The sequence below is a fragment of the Lissotriton vulgaris genome, unplaced genomic scaffold (assembly GCF_964263255.1).
Source record: "Lissotriton vulgaris unplaced genomic scaffold, aLisVul1.2 SCAFFOLD_643, whole genome shotgun sequence".
Classification (NCBI taxonomy): domain Eukaryota; kingdom Metazoa; phylum Chordata; class Amphibia; order Caudata; family Salamandridae; genus Lissotriton; species Lissotriton vulgaris.
In genome coordinates, this window is record NW_028254988.1 from 870172 (window position 1) to 885834 (window position 15663).

A 15663-nucleotide genomic window follows, 5' to 3' on the forward strand; every position below is an offset into this window, starting at 1 on the left:
AGGGCGATAGATAGAATGAGGGCAATAGATAGAGTGAGAGTGATAGATAGATTGAGGGTGATAGATAGATTGATAGAGTGAGGGGTGATAGACAGATATATTGAGTGAGGGTATCGATAGAGTGAGGGCGATAGATAGAGTGAGGGAGACAACAAAATATCCACTTTAGTTTACATATATAAACAGAAGCATAAAAAAAATTAAGTGTGAGGACTTGTGTTCAATTTTATACTAGATTAATCAAGAGTACCCTGTAAGAAATACCATGAAAACATCGCATAAACAAAGCTACCTAGCGCATATTTATGCCACATAATGCACCTCGAATTGGATTGTAACACTGACTAGTAGCAATGCTATACTACTTCCGAGCAGTGCTAATCGGAGAGCAATGTCTAAAATTAACGTGTTAGTGACGTTTCTGCAGAGGAACATTTGAAGTACAATAGCATGCACCTTCGAGACATCAGGAAATTCACACTGCACAAACGATAAAGGCAGGCATTAGGGATACCCTGCTGCATGTCGGTCTGACCTTGGATGGGGGGAGGGGTCGAGGAACTTTTCAACACCGTTAGGTCTTCAGTAGAGAACCAAGTTCATTGTTTCCTTTAAGTAATGTTGTAGAGATGATTGGGGTCTCCACAAATGTATTGTTTCCAGCACGACAAGAAAGCAGTGCATTGGGGTGCTTAACTCTCTATTATCAGGAAAAACCTTCCAAGATAAGAATTGGGAGTGGCAAAAGATACATAGAACTTTACCCAGTTTCAACAACTATCTTATTATTATACCTAAGACGCTAGTGGTGACCCATCAAAATAGCCAATTTCTTACTGTCCAATGTCAAAAGGGTAACAAAAAATGAAATAAACAAGATGTAATTAATTGATCCGCTACAAAAACGCAAGGAATCTATTTTTAAAGGTATAATAATGTAAATACTTCAATCAGGAATAAGAAACAGTTTACTCCAGGAAATCCTCTTGTGCCGATTTCCATAAGTAACAAGCAAGATTAGCCAGGACGGAAAGCAACCCCAGCAGGCCAACCAACAAGATGAAAACAAATGTAAAACCATGATGGAGTAGCGTTTATTGCAGTTTTATATAGCGCAAACTCCACACAAAGATATTGGATCACTGTGCGTGAGCACCGATTACATTACACAAGATCACATTCATGTCTTGAGGCACGGGGAGAAGTGATGTGCCCAGAATCACAGGATTTACAGCACACTGAGATTTAATCACTGTTCCAAAATTTGCAGTTCTGGTTGTAACGCCACAGTGAACCCTGCAGATGGACAGACATGGAGATTAAGACGCACAGCGCCATTAAATGGAGCCTTGCTGGTGGTGATGTATTGAAGGGCTAGGGACATGCCGGCATACCCACCATAGACCTGAAACACGACACATGCTCAAGTACACAAGACAACAAAAAGAGCGCTATGAGGGGAGGGGCAAATGTGGCGTACACCTCCAGAACTATAAATTAAACACCTTTTAGCTCTCACAATGCCCAGTGGGGTGATGGTCATCATGATAGTAAATTGTAAATGTACTGCAGCCACGCAGCGGTGCGCCGAGCAGCTCTGCCATGTCCGTAACACCAAACACACAGGAGAACACTACAGCTCTTCTCCCTGTGTGCCATGACACATACCTCAATAATAATTCCCGGTGACAACTAGTGTCAGTGCTGGTGGTTGTTGGATTGGACCCTCTTTTGTGTCGGACTCCATCCTGACTGTCTTCAGGGCTGAGGTGTCACATGAAACCTTAAGCTTTTGGCTGCTGCTTCTGCAAGCTAAGCAGACAGAAGTCTCCGTGATGTTTTAGTTTCACTGTAGCCTGCAGCACACCTTCAGCAGCTTTGCCTCAAAATGACGCCGCATGCTTGAAGGCATCCGTTCATCTGCGACCGCCATAACCTAAAAAAACAAGCATTTGAATTGCAATAGGATTGGCATAGAGTGGGTCATGCAATGCGGCGCAGCTTCGGAGCTTTAGGCTGGAAAAGCTTGTGGGTAGGGTCCAGTGTTGACGGTATGGAGGGGTGTGGGGCAGGGGCAGCAAGACAGAGACATGCTGGGTGGGAGGAGAAAGGGAGTGAGTGAAAGCACGACAATTGTTGTGCATTTGAAGCTCTCGGAGGGAGGCGGGGGAGCGGGGGAGCGGCTTCCTTTGAAGTCTGATGCGGAGGCATGGTGTGGGATGTGGCTGGTGATGTGCAAGTGGATGGCTCACATGAACTGCACCTAATCCGCAGTTTGGGTAGACTTTTGAAAGCCTCTTACTATAATCTTGCCGAACAATGCTTACGCATTGGTTCAGCGAGACCTAACAACAGTTGATGGACAGAATGCAGAATAATGTCATACATTCACCCCAGTACAGAGATCTGGGCCTAAATCCATTGTTTTTTTGTTCACCATTCCATTCCAGTTTGAGCCCAGCCATATGCAAATCAGTCTTGACCCTGTGCCCCATGGGAACAGTCCAGCCCAAACTGCCAAGCCAGTTCCTCCCTGGATTGGAAACAAGCATCCTAGGACCGGTTTCGGACTTTCAGCCGTCATCAGCCAGGATAGCTTGATTCCAGTGGCATGGAGAGCACATGACTCACTTCTGAGCATTCCCGTTTGGTTTTGCTTTGTTCGCCCTAAGTTAGCAGGGTATGCCCAGTGATGGGTCCCTTGCTCACTTTGCCACTGGATTCAAGCTAGCCTGGCTGATGACGGCTGATTAGCCAGAAACCGGTCCCAGGGTGCTTGTTTCCAGTCCAAGGAAGACATGGCTTGGCAGTTCGGGCTGCACTGCTTTCATGAGGCACAGGGTCAGACTGATTTGCATATGGCCATGTCTGAACTGGGGTGGCAGAGTGAGCTAAAGAATGGTGATAGATTAAACCCAAATCAGTTGACTGGGGATGAGTGCTTGCAATGTTCAACACTCCGTCCATCATCCCCTTTGGTTTTGCTTTGTTCGCCCTAAATTGGCAGGGTATGCCCAAATGTTGGTCCCTTGCTCACTTTGCCACTGGATTAAAGCTAGCCTGGCTGATGACGGCTGATTAGCCAGAAACCTGTCCCAGGATGCTTGTTTCCAGTCCAGGGAAGACATGAGTTGGCAGTTTGGGCTGGACTGCTTCCATGAGGCACAGGGTGAGACTGATTTGCATATGGCCATGTCTGAACTGGGGTGGCAGAGTGAGCTAAAGAGTGATGATGGATTAAACCCAAATCAGTTGATTGGGGGTGAGTGCTTGCAATGATCAACACTCCGTCCATCATCCTGTTTGGTTTTGCTTTGTATTTTATAGATATGGCGCATTCCAGCCCTTTTCTTTTGCCATACGGAAAACCTTATAAATGAGGCCCCAAGTCGTTAAGGTGGCCTCAACCTGCTTTACCATCCTTAAATGGCTGAAGAAAACGTGTTGGATGCTGCCTGGCGCCACTCTGAGAACTGTAGTCCCGGCCCTTGTTACTTCCAGGCTGGTCTACGGTAACGTGTTGTATCTGGGTGCAAATAAAGATGTGACACAAAAATTGCAGGTAGTGCAGAATGCAGCCGCCAGACTACTCTGCCGGGTTCCTAGGGCTGCTTCTATCTCTGGTTTCCTACGCGATCTTCACCTGCTCAGGGTAGAGAATCGCATTAAATTCAAAGCCCTGAGTTACTTGTTCAAGATTGAAACCGGCACAGCCCCTTTATACCTTCACTCCTTAGTTCATCCTTACATACCAGCACGCTCTCTCCGTTCCACGTTGCAAGTAAAATTTTCGATTCCAAGAATCAGACTGCTGCTCATTGGTGGTCGGTCTTTCGCCTACCGAGGTCCCTCCTTGTGGAACTCCCTTCCCTTTTCTTTACGAAATGAAACAGTTTATGGGAATTTTCGCAGAGGTCTGAAAACTTGGTTGTTTAATATGTAATTCTCTTTCTAGTGTCTTTTTTCTTCTCAGGCTGGTAGTGGTAAGCTGTACTGCAGCAATGATTCTCTATGTAAAAGAACTCCGGGGCCATCTAGTGTTGGTCAGGTGTACTGTAGCCCCGATTCTTTAAGAAGAACACCAGGGACATCTAGTACTTGTCAGTGGTACTTTAGCCACGATTCTCTAAGTAAAGGAACGCTGGGGATATCTAGTGGTGGTCTGTGGTACTGCAGCCATGATTCTCTGTGTAAAAGAACTATGGGGACATCTAGTGGTGGTCATTGGTATTGCAACCACAACTTTCTGCTTAAAAGAACCCCAGGGGCATCTAGTGGTGGTCCATGGTACTACAGCCATGATTCTCTATGTAAAAGAACTCTGAGGACATTTAGTGGTGGTCTGTGGTACTGCAACCACAATTCTCTAGTTAAAAGAACTCAGAAAACATCTAGTGGTGGTCAGTGGTACTGCAGCCATGATTCCCTATGTGAAGAGATCTCCGTTGGTGCGGTCTCTGCGGGTGATCTTGTAGCCGTCTGGGATGGCTATGGCGATGTCGGGTGCGGAGAAGTCGTTAAACCAGGTCTCTGTCTGGAAGGCGACGTCTGGGGATGTTGTGTGGAGCAGGTCCCAGAGCTCAACGGCATGCTTGCGTGCGGAGCGGGTGTTCAGTAGTATGCATCTGAGGTTGTTGGCGTCTTTCTTGCGGGTGCTTCGTCAGCTCTGAGGCTGGTGTAGCTGCAGTTCCGGCTGGTGAAGGGGCCGTGTGTGCGTTTCGGGGCGGCCTTGAAGCAGGTGTGGCTCAGTCCGGAGTTGAGAGCTTGCAGAGTGCTGGCATTGTAGTGGCGGGGTTGTCGTGACGGGTGCGGGGTCCAGGGTTTCTGGCGCTGGGCGCTGTCCAGGTGCGGACAGGTGCAGACGGGCTTGCCTTAGGCGCGCCAGCAGCCGGTATATATGGGGAGATGGGAGGGAGGAGCAGCTGGGAGGCAGGAGGCGAGGGTAGCGAATGGGCAGTGGGCAGTCAGGGGGGCGCTGCCACAGGGGACGCAGCTGCGAGGGTGGTGAGGGACAACAAAGGTAACAGAAGGAAAAAGGGGCACAGAAACGTGGGAAAAGCGAGTGGCACAGAGGGCATAAGGGCACAAAAACGAGTGGAACAGAGGGCAGAAGTGCACAAAAAACGAGTGGAACAGAAGGCAGAAGGGCATAAAAAACGAGGGAAAATGAGTGGCACAGAGGGCAGAAGGGCACAAATAAACCAGTGGAACAGAGGGCAAAAGGGCACAAAAAACTAGTGGAACAGAAGGCAGAAGGTCACAGAAAACGAGGGAAAAACAAGTGGCACAAAGGGCAGAAGGGCACAAAAAACGAGTGGAACAGAGGGCAGAAGGGCACAAAAAATGAGTGGAAAAGAAGACAAAAGAGGTACAAAAACGAGGGAAAACGAGAGGCACAGAAGGCAGACGGGCACAAAAAAGTGTGGAACAGAAGGCAAAAGGGGCACAAAAACGAGGGAAAAACGAGTGGCACAGAAGGCAAGAAGGGCACAGAAATACCGGAAAAACACACACAGAGGCAAAATACAGAATACAGAAATACAGGGGCAGCTGAGAACAGAAGGCAGAACGGGCAGAGAGGCACAGGGGCAGCGAGGGGAGCAGAAGGAAAAACCGGGCAGGGACACGGGGGTAGCGAGGGGTACAGAAGGAAAGACCGGGCAGAGAGAGCACAGGGACAGCGAGGGGAACAGGGAAGAAAAAGGGGCACGGACCATGTACAGGCAGCGGGGAGAGACAGACAACAGCAGTCATAGACACAACAATGAAAATACAGGCAATACAATAAAAGCAATAAAGCGGTCTACCATTGGCCACCAGGGATGAGGCGCAGGTGGTAGCCTGCGGGTGGTGGAGCGACCTACCTGGTAGGGTCAAGGGTCGCTCTGGTGGTGGTCAGTGGTACTGCAGCCACAATTCTCTGCACAAAAGAACTCCGGGGACATCTATTGTTGGTCAGTGATACTGCAGTCACGATTCTCTTTGCAAAAGGACTCCGGGGACATCTAGTGGTAGTCAGTGATACTGCAGCCACGATTCTCTCCGTAAAAGAACACTGGGGACATCTAGTGGTGGTCTGTGGTACTGCAGCCCCGATTCTCTACACAAAGGAAACTCAGGGGCCATCTAATGGTGGTCAGGGGTACAGCAGCCATGATTCTCCGCGTAAAAAAACTCTGGGGAAATCTACTAGTAGTCAGTGGTACTGCAGCTACGATTCTCTACGTAAAAGAACTCCAGGGACATCTAAGTAGTGGTGAATGGTACTGCAGCCATAATTGTCTGTGCAAAAGAACTCCGGAGACATCTAGTAGTGGTCACTGGTACTGCAGCCATGATTCTCTATATGAAAGAACTACAGGGACATCTAGTAGTGCACAGTGGTACTGCAGCCACGATTCTCTTCATAAAAGAACTACAGGGACATCTAGTAGTGCACAGTGGTACTGCAGCCACGATTCTCTTCATAAAAGAACTCCAGGGACATCTAATGGTGGTCTGTGCTACTGCAGCCATGAGTCTCTGCGTATAAGAACTAAGAGAACATCTAGTAGAGGGCAGCGGCACTGCAGCCAAAGAATTCTGGGGACATCTAGTTGTTGTCAGTGGTACTGCAGCCATGATTCTCTGTATGAAAGAACTACAGGGACATCTAGTAGTGGACAGTGGTACTGCAGCCTCGATTATCTTCGTAAAAGAACGCTGGGAACATCTAGTGGTGGTCAGTGGTACTGCAACCACAATTCTCTGCTTAAAAGAACTCAGAGGACATCTTGTGGTCGTCAGTGGTACTGAAGCCACGAGTCTCTGCGTAAAAGAACTACAAGGACATCTAGTAGTGGTCAGTCGTACTGCAGCCTCGATTCTCTTCATAAAAGAACCCCTGGGACATCTAGTGGTGGCCAGTGGCACTGCAGCCATGATTCTCTGCATAAAAGAAATCTGGGGAGATCTAGTAGTGGTCTGCGGTACTGCAGCCATAATTATCTGCGTAAATTAACTTCAGGTACATCTGGTGGTGGTCAATGGTGTGGCAGCCACGAGTCTCTTCATAAAAGAACTTCTGGGACATCTATTCATGGTCAGTCGTACTACAGCCCCGATTCTCAATGTAAAAGAACTACAAGGACAACTAGTAGTGGTCTGTGGTACTGCAGCCATGATTCTCTGCACAAAACAACTTCTGGGACATCTAGTGGTGGTCAGTGATACTGCAGCCCCGATTCTCTGCGCAAAAGAACTCCGGGGACATGTAGTGATGTTCAGTGATACTGCAGCCATAGTTATCTGCGTAAAAGAACTCCGGGGACATCTAGTGGTGGTCAGTGGTGTGGCAGCCACGATTCTCTGTGCAAAAGAACCCACGGGGACATCTAGTGGTGGTCAGTGGTACTGCAGCCACGATTCTCTGTGCAAAAGAACCCACGGGGACATCTAGTGGTGGTCAGTGATACTGCAGCCCCGATTCTCTGCGCAAAAGAACTCCGGGGACATCTAGTGGTGGTCAGTGGTACTGCAGCCACGATTCTCTTCATAAAAGAACTCCGGGGACGTCTAGTGGTGGTAAGTGGTACTGCAACCACAATTCTTTAAGTAAAAGAACTCCAGGGACATCTAGTGGTGGTCTGTGATACTGCAGCCATGATTCTCTTCATAAAAGAACTCCGGGGACATCTAGTGGTGGTCAGTGGTACTGCAGCCACGATTCTCTTCATAAAAGAACTCCGGGGACATCTAGTGGTGGTCAGTGGTACTGCGACCACAATTCTTTATGTAAAAGAACTCCAGGGACATCTAGTGGTGGTCTGTGATACTGCAGCCCCGATTCTCTGCGCAAAAGAACTCCGGGGACATGTAGTGATGTTCAGTGATACTGCAGCCATGGTTATCTGCGTAAAAGAACTCCGGGGACATCTAGTGGTGGTCAGTGGTGTGGCAGCCATGAGTCTCTTCATAAAAGAACTTCGGGGACATCTAGTGGTGGTCAGTGGTACTGCAGCCACGATTCTCTGTGCAAAAGAACCCACGGGGACATCTAGTGGTGGTCAGTGGTACTGCAGCCACGATTCTCTTCATAAAAGAACTCCGGGGACGTCTAGTGGTGGTCAGTGGTACTGCAACCACAATTCTTTAAGTAAAAGAACTCCAGGGACATCTAGTGGTGGTCTGTGATACTGCAGCCATGATTCTCTTCATAAAAGAACTCCAGGGACATCTAGTGGTGGTCAGTGGTACTGCAGCCACGATTCTCTTCATAAAAGAACTCCGGGGACATCTAGTGGTGGTCAGTGGTACTGCGACCACAATTCTTTATGTAAAAGAACTCCAGGGACATCTAGTGGTGGTCTGTGATACTGCAGCCACGATTCTCTTCATAAAAGAACTCCGGGGACATCTAGTGGTGGTCAGTGGTACTGCGACCACAATTCTTTATGTAAAAGAACTCCAGGGACATCTAGTGGTGGTCAGTGATACTGCAGCCCCGATTCTCTGCGCAAAAGATCTCCGGGGACATCTAGTGGTGGACAGTGGTACTGCAGCCACGATTCTCTTCATAAAAGAACTCCGAGGACATCTAGTGGTGGTCAGTGGTACTGCAACCACAATTCTTTATGTAAAAGAACTCCAGGGACATCTAGTGGTGGTCTGTGATACTGCAGCCATGATTCTCTGCTTAAAAGAACTCAGAGGACATCTAGTGGTGGTCAGTGGTACTGAAGCCATGAGTCTCTTTGTATAAGAACTAAGAGAACATCTAGTAGAGGGCAGTGGCACTGCAGCCAAAGAATTCTGGGGACATCTAGTTGTTGTCAGTGGTACTGCAGCCATGATTCTCTGTATGAAAGAACTACAGGGAGATCTAGTGGTGGACAGTGGTACTCCAGCCTCGATTATCTTCGTAAAAGAACGCTGGGAACATCTAGTGGTGGTCAGTGGTACTGCAACCATAATTCTCTGCTTAAAAGAACTCAGAGGACATCTAGTGGTGGTCAGTGGTACTGCAGCCACGAGTCTCTGCGTAAAAGAACTACAGGGACATCTAGAAGTGGTCAGTGGTACTGCAGCCTCGATTCTTTTCATAAAAGAACCCCTGGGACATCTAGTGGTGGTCAATGGCACTGCAGCCATGATTCTCTATGTAAAAGAACTCCGGGGATATCTAGTAGTAGTCAGTGGTACTGCAGCCATGATTTTCTACATAAAAGAAATCTGGGGACATCTAATAGTGGTCTGCGGTACTGCAGCCATAATTATCTGTGTAAATTAACTTCAGGTACACCTGGTGGTGGTCAATGGTGTGGCAGCCACGAGTCTCTTCGTAAAAGAACTTCGGGGACATCTGTTCGTGGCCAGTCGTACTGAAGCCCCGATTCTCTATGTAAAAGAACTCCGGGGACATCTAGTAGTGGTCAGTGGTACTGCAGCCATAATTTTCTGCATAAAAGAAATCTGGGGAGATCTAGTAGTGGTCTGCGGTACTGCAGCCATGATTCTCTGCACAAAACAACTTCTGGGACATCTAGTAGTGGTCAGTGGTACTGCAGCCACGATTCTCTGCGCAAAAGAACCGCGGGGACATCTAGTGGTAGTCAGTGATACTGCAGCCCGATTCTCTGCGCTAAAGAACTCCGGGGACATGTAGTGATGTTCAGTGATACTGCAGCCATGGTTATCTGCGTAAAAGTACTCCGGGGTCATCTAGTGGTGGTCAGTGGTGTGGCAGCCATGAGTCTCTTCATAAAAGAACTTCGGGGACATCTAGTGGTGGTGAGTGGTACTGCAGCCACGATTCTCTGCGCAAAAGAACTCCGGGGAAATCTAGTGGTGGTCAGTGGTGTGGCAGCCATGAGTCTCTTCATAAAAGAACTTCAGGTTCATCTATTGGTGGTCAGTGATACTGCATCCCCGATTCTTTATGCAAAAAAACCTCATGGGACATTCAATGGTGGTCAGAGGTACTGCAGCCATGATTCTCGGCATAAAAGTACTCCAAGGTCATCTAGTGGTGGTCAGTGGTACTGCAGCCACGATTCTCTGCGTAAAAGAACTCTGGAGATATCTAGTAGTGCAAAGAAGCGTGAAAGTAGACGGTCGCAGTCCTTTGGGATGTGTGGATGGTAAACTGCACATTCAAATGTTCATTACATTTCTGGGTGCCTGAGAGTATCATCTCCTAATCACGAATCCAAGGAGGGCCGGAAGAGTTTGTTTTTTCCCTGTTGGGGAACGCTTATCTAGTATTTCAATAGTTTCACACCTCGTGGTCAGGAGATGATACTCCCAGGCACCCAGAAATGTAATTAACATTTGAACGTGCAGTTTACCATCCACACACCCCAAAGGAGTGCGACCCTCAACTTTCACGCATCTTTACGTTAAATTTTCTGATCTACAGACGAGCTGCAACCATTTATCACAAAACGAGTCATATGAGAAGATCGCAAACTCAACAGGAAAGAGAGCTGAGGTTTTCGCCTTCACTCAGGAAGAAACTCAATGAATCTATTCTCGTATTCAAGAACCAGAAAGGGCCACTTCGAGCACAGGATCTGTACAAAGCAATATAAAACAACTTTTATTTGAGCTAACGTGGTGGCTATACCAATTTTTAAATATAAGTAATTGAAAGAATGACTTCGAGAAGTCACAGTCGAAGATCTATTTGTGTAGACTTGTACATATTTACCTAGCTGTATTTTTTATATTCCTTTGTTGATGTTCTACATTTATTTTAATTTTAACTTCACTTGTTTAGTACACGATCAACTCACTATGCAGTCTTTTTTCACTGTTTACACACGCGCGCACCCGTTTCGGTATAACTTCCGGGGTCAACGGGATACGGGACAAACATTTCCTTCAGAAGGATTGAAGATACTGAATTCACGCTTGACAGGTTTGAGGGAGTTTTGCTCTGTAATTGTATATTAAGTTAACAATACAATAATGCACGAGTCATTCCGTTCGGGGTGGCGCGCACCCAAAAGATGAATTCGCTACATGATAACGCACAAGTTATTTCTCCCGCTGTTCAGCACACACACATCCTACTCCATTGATTACGCACACATTTTGAAAATATCTCACTGCTGTCTCCGTTTATGTGCACACCAGACTGTTGTACTTCCGTATTAAGCTCACTTTATGGTTTTGAGGACATGTGATCACAAACACTGCGCTCACAACGCTGTTTTCACTGCAGGCATAGTAAAAGTTTTAAGTCACCGCTAACACTACGATTTGTAAGTGTCACTATAACCAGACGGCATAGACCACTTCTTTTTACTAAGGCACCCCTACTTCGAATTCACATAGGTACACTGATGCCATAATTCAGTAGCCAGATTTGCGTTTCACGTTTTACTTTATTATGTGGGACCTAGGATTTGAATTCGATAATAGATTACCATTCCTTTGTTTTAGGAATAACCCCCTGAAGAAGAGCAAATGCCTAAAATGCATTGGAGACCTGTCGGGAATCAAGAACCAGGCGCCAAGGGTCCACAGGAGTGAAGAGAAATCCCCTTAACCTCCAAAAAACAACCACAGGAATGATGTGTAGCATACACTCCTGTAGGCTGTTCTCTAAAAGTATGGGGGAAAATTCCAAGGAGTGTCCACCACTCTCCCCATACATGGGGCGGAATCACAGGAGGGAAGCAGGTATGTCTGGTCGCAAGGAAGCTGTAAGGAAACAATATGGGGATACCAATACACTGTGCTTAACATTCACCTACAGATACATTGACATGTGATTAGCATCGCAGTTCACTTACCCCAGTTATGTCCCAGAATGTCCTTGAAGCAGGTAGCAGGTAAGACAACGGACTCTGTGAAGAAGGAGTCCTTATACTCTGGGATGAACTACTCAGTATCACATTCAGACGACACTCAGACCAAAGAAATGTACAAAGAAAAATAAAGGGGGGAACAAGGGGACTTGAGGAGCAATGGCCGGCTCTTCCGGGACAACGAAGAGCGGAGCATATACTCACTCAAGAGAGGCGAAACGCGGCCCGGGACCAAGCACCAGGCGGAGCAACACTCTCTCAATAGGGATGTAGAAACCTCTGTAGGGCGAGCCGAACAACTCAGGATTTCTTACTATGGGCCAAGAGCAAGGAGCAATGGAGACAAGTGAACTGACTTCTCGAGTCGGAAACAAGCCGTGCAAATAGGCTGTGCACACCAATGCGGGGAGAAAGAGAATCGGCTTCTCTCACCAGCCGGGACGTGCACCACAAGGCGCAGAAAGAAAGAGAACCGGCTTCTCTCGCAAGCCGGGGCGAGCACCACCTTACGCGGGGAGGTCCGCGATATAGTAAAAGATCTCCGCTCCAACTCCAATATAATCCTCAGTAAACGGAGGGGAAGGGGTCTTATCATGCAGGGCAGGAACAGGGAAACGAACGAAACACTAGGGGTAATGGCGTAAGCTCGAAGCAGGAACAAGGAAGGGGGAGTGGTCATGGAAGTAAGCCAAGCGTCGGCTTACGGGTAGAGCGTCCCTTTACGCTAGTTAGGGATCGTCTCTAAAATCCATAATCCCTGCCGGCTCTTAGGGAATGATGTCAAAGAGACATGGGGATTTCATGAAATGAAATGAAATTGGATTTATAAAGTGCATGGCTGCCCGTAAGCGTCATCTAGCCACATGTCAATGTCTAGCTCTCGCTGCAGGTCTCAAACCCCTAACAGGACCCTGTTAATTTTGTGAACATTCTATGCTAATGAATAATGTGAACCTAACATTATAACCAAAGCAAGGAATTAACAGCTTAACCACGCCATGAATTCCGCCGCGATGCAGCGTTTTGAATGGGTGGGCGGGGCCGCGTCGGCCAACGGACCTGCGCAGCACTACCGAGGTAGTGCTCGCGACGGCCGTTGGCTGACGCGCGCATCGAAAGAGGTTAATGGAATGGATTATTTGTAAAAGAAGATTAAATAAAAACAAATGGAACTACTGTTTTGTTGAAAGATATATAAATTATAACCGAATCCAAGGGGTGCCGGATGAGATTTTTTTTTCATGTCAGAGAACTCTCATCTAGTATTTCGATATCTAGTAGTGGTCAGTGGTACTGCAGCCATGATTCTCTATGTAAAATAACTCCTGGCACATCTTGTGGTAGTCATTGGTACTGCAGCTACGATTCTCTGCGTAAAAGAACGCTTGGGACATCTAGTAGTGGTGAGTGGTACTGCAGCCATGATTCTTTATGTAAAAGTACTACGGGCACCTACTGGTGCTCAGTGGCACTGCAACCATAAATCTCTATGTAAAAGAACTCTGGAGACATCTAGTAGTGGTATGTGGTACTGCCGTTATGACTCTCTGTGTAAAATAACTCTGGGGATATCTAGTTGTGGTCAGTGGTGTGGCAGCCACGATTCTCTTCATAAAAGAACTTCGGGGACATCTAGTGGTGGTCAGTGGTACTGCAAAAAGTATTCTCTGAGTAAAAGAACTCTGGGGACATCTTGTGGTAGCCATTGGTTCTGCAGCCATGGTTCTCTATGTAAAAGAACTCTGAGGACATCTAGTAGTGGTCTGTGTTACTGCAGCCATGGTTCTCTGCGTAAAACAACACTGGGGACATCTAGTAGTGGCCAAGGGTACTGCAGCCACAATTCTCTATGTTAAATAACTCCTGGGACATCTTGTGGTGGTCATTGGTGTTGCAGCCATAATTCTCCCCGCAAAAGAACTCCAGGGACATTTGGTAGTGGTGAGTGGTACTGCAGCCATGAGTCTCTGCATAAAAGAACTACGGGGAAATCTAGTAGTGGTCACTGGTACTGCAGCCATAATTCTCTATATGAAAGAACTACAGGGACATCTAATAGTGGACAGTGGCACTGCAGCCACGATTCTCTTCGTAAAAGATCTCCGGGGACATCTAGTGGTGGTCATTGGTACTGCAACCACGATTTTATATGTAAAAGAACTCTGGAGACATGTAGTAGTGGTCTGTGGTACTGCTGTTATGACTCTGTGTAAAATAACTTGGACATCTAGTAGTGGTCTGTGGTACTGCAGCCATGATTTTATGCATGAAAGAACTCTGGGGACATCTAGTGGTGGTCAGTGGTGTGGCAAAAGAACTTCGAGGACTTCTGGTGGTGGTCAATGATACTATTCGTAGGTAACAAGGACCCCCTGAGTACTTGATTATAATAATTCCTAGGTCAGGGATAAACAACACATAATATGTCACAACCTAGGCAATTCAATATTTAATGCTTAATAGGAAAGTGACAAGGGAGAGAACATAACTAGACAAAAAATTAAATGACTTTCAGTTTATTCTCATGCAAAGATAAAAAACAATGATTAAAAATTGATTATCAAATGTAAATAATCACATAAGGAAATCAACATTGCATAACATCACAATAAATTTAAGAATTACAATTTCTTTATATAAAAAAGAACTTTATAAAAAGAGGGAACAAAGAAGTGGCAAAAATGCTTCTCGACGCGCGTTTCGGCGACCAGCGCCTTCTTCTGGAGTAGCCACAAATAATCTAATAACAAAAGAATTTTAAAAATAACATAAGCAACTGTTTTTGACATTTTATTCATTAAAAACAACCAATAGATAGGACAAGTCCCTAGAAAAGTCACTAGAAAGACTAATTCTGATATACATATTACAACATGTCTCTCCCATTGTCACTCAGTACTCCTCAAAACCTAATATTTCATGGCGTTCATAAACCTAATTTCATTGCTCATTCTTGTTCAAAGCGCCAATGTTAATGTGAGATGAAGTCAAAAGAATAAAACATAAAAGATAACAGGTCTTAATCGACTCGCTAATCTTATTCGTAACCAAAAGACTTCTTTTATGACCGTAATTTGATGATAGTTGATGATAGCTAATGAGTTTTTATCATTTTTAGTTATACTTACTGCTCTAACAGTTTTTGAGGAATGAAGATGGATGATATAGTCCGTGGAATAAAGATGGTTAAACTATAGGAAGAAGGATAACACAATTTCAAATGTGTATGGTATTATTCTAAACGGATTTATTTCTCACGAATCGACTTAATTTAGATAACTCCTAAAACTAATATTATGAGAGACTTACAGTTTCAGGTAAGCTGGATGTGCTATTGGTTAATCGAAATACAACCAAGGGAGAATTCCCTGTTCTGAGAAAGATATTTCTTCTGGGTAAAATCTATGCCCCTATGGTTAAACATTTTGTAGAGCATAACCATAGCCCAGAGGATTTTAAATGGAGAATACTGGAAAAGGTACACACACCAGATACTAAAGGTGGCCTTCAAATGAGAAAAAACATGAAGTTTTCTGGATATTTGTTTTTGATACTTTTAAAAATGGGTTAATTCCTGAAAAACTGTTAGAGCAGTAAGTCTAACTAAAAATGATAAAAACTCGTTAGCTATAAAGTTCTTTTTTATATAAAGAAATTGTAATTCTTAATTCTTAATTTTATTGTGATGTTATGCAATGTTGATTTCCTTATGTGATTATTTACATTTGAGAATCAATTTTTAATCATTGTTTTTTATCTTTGCATGAGAATAAACTGAAAGTCATTTAATTTTTTGTCTAGTTATGTTCTCTCCCTTGTCACTTTCCTATTAAGCATTAAATATTGAATTGCCTAAGTTGTTACATATTAT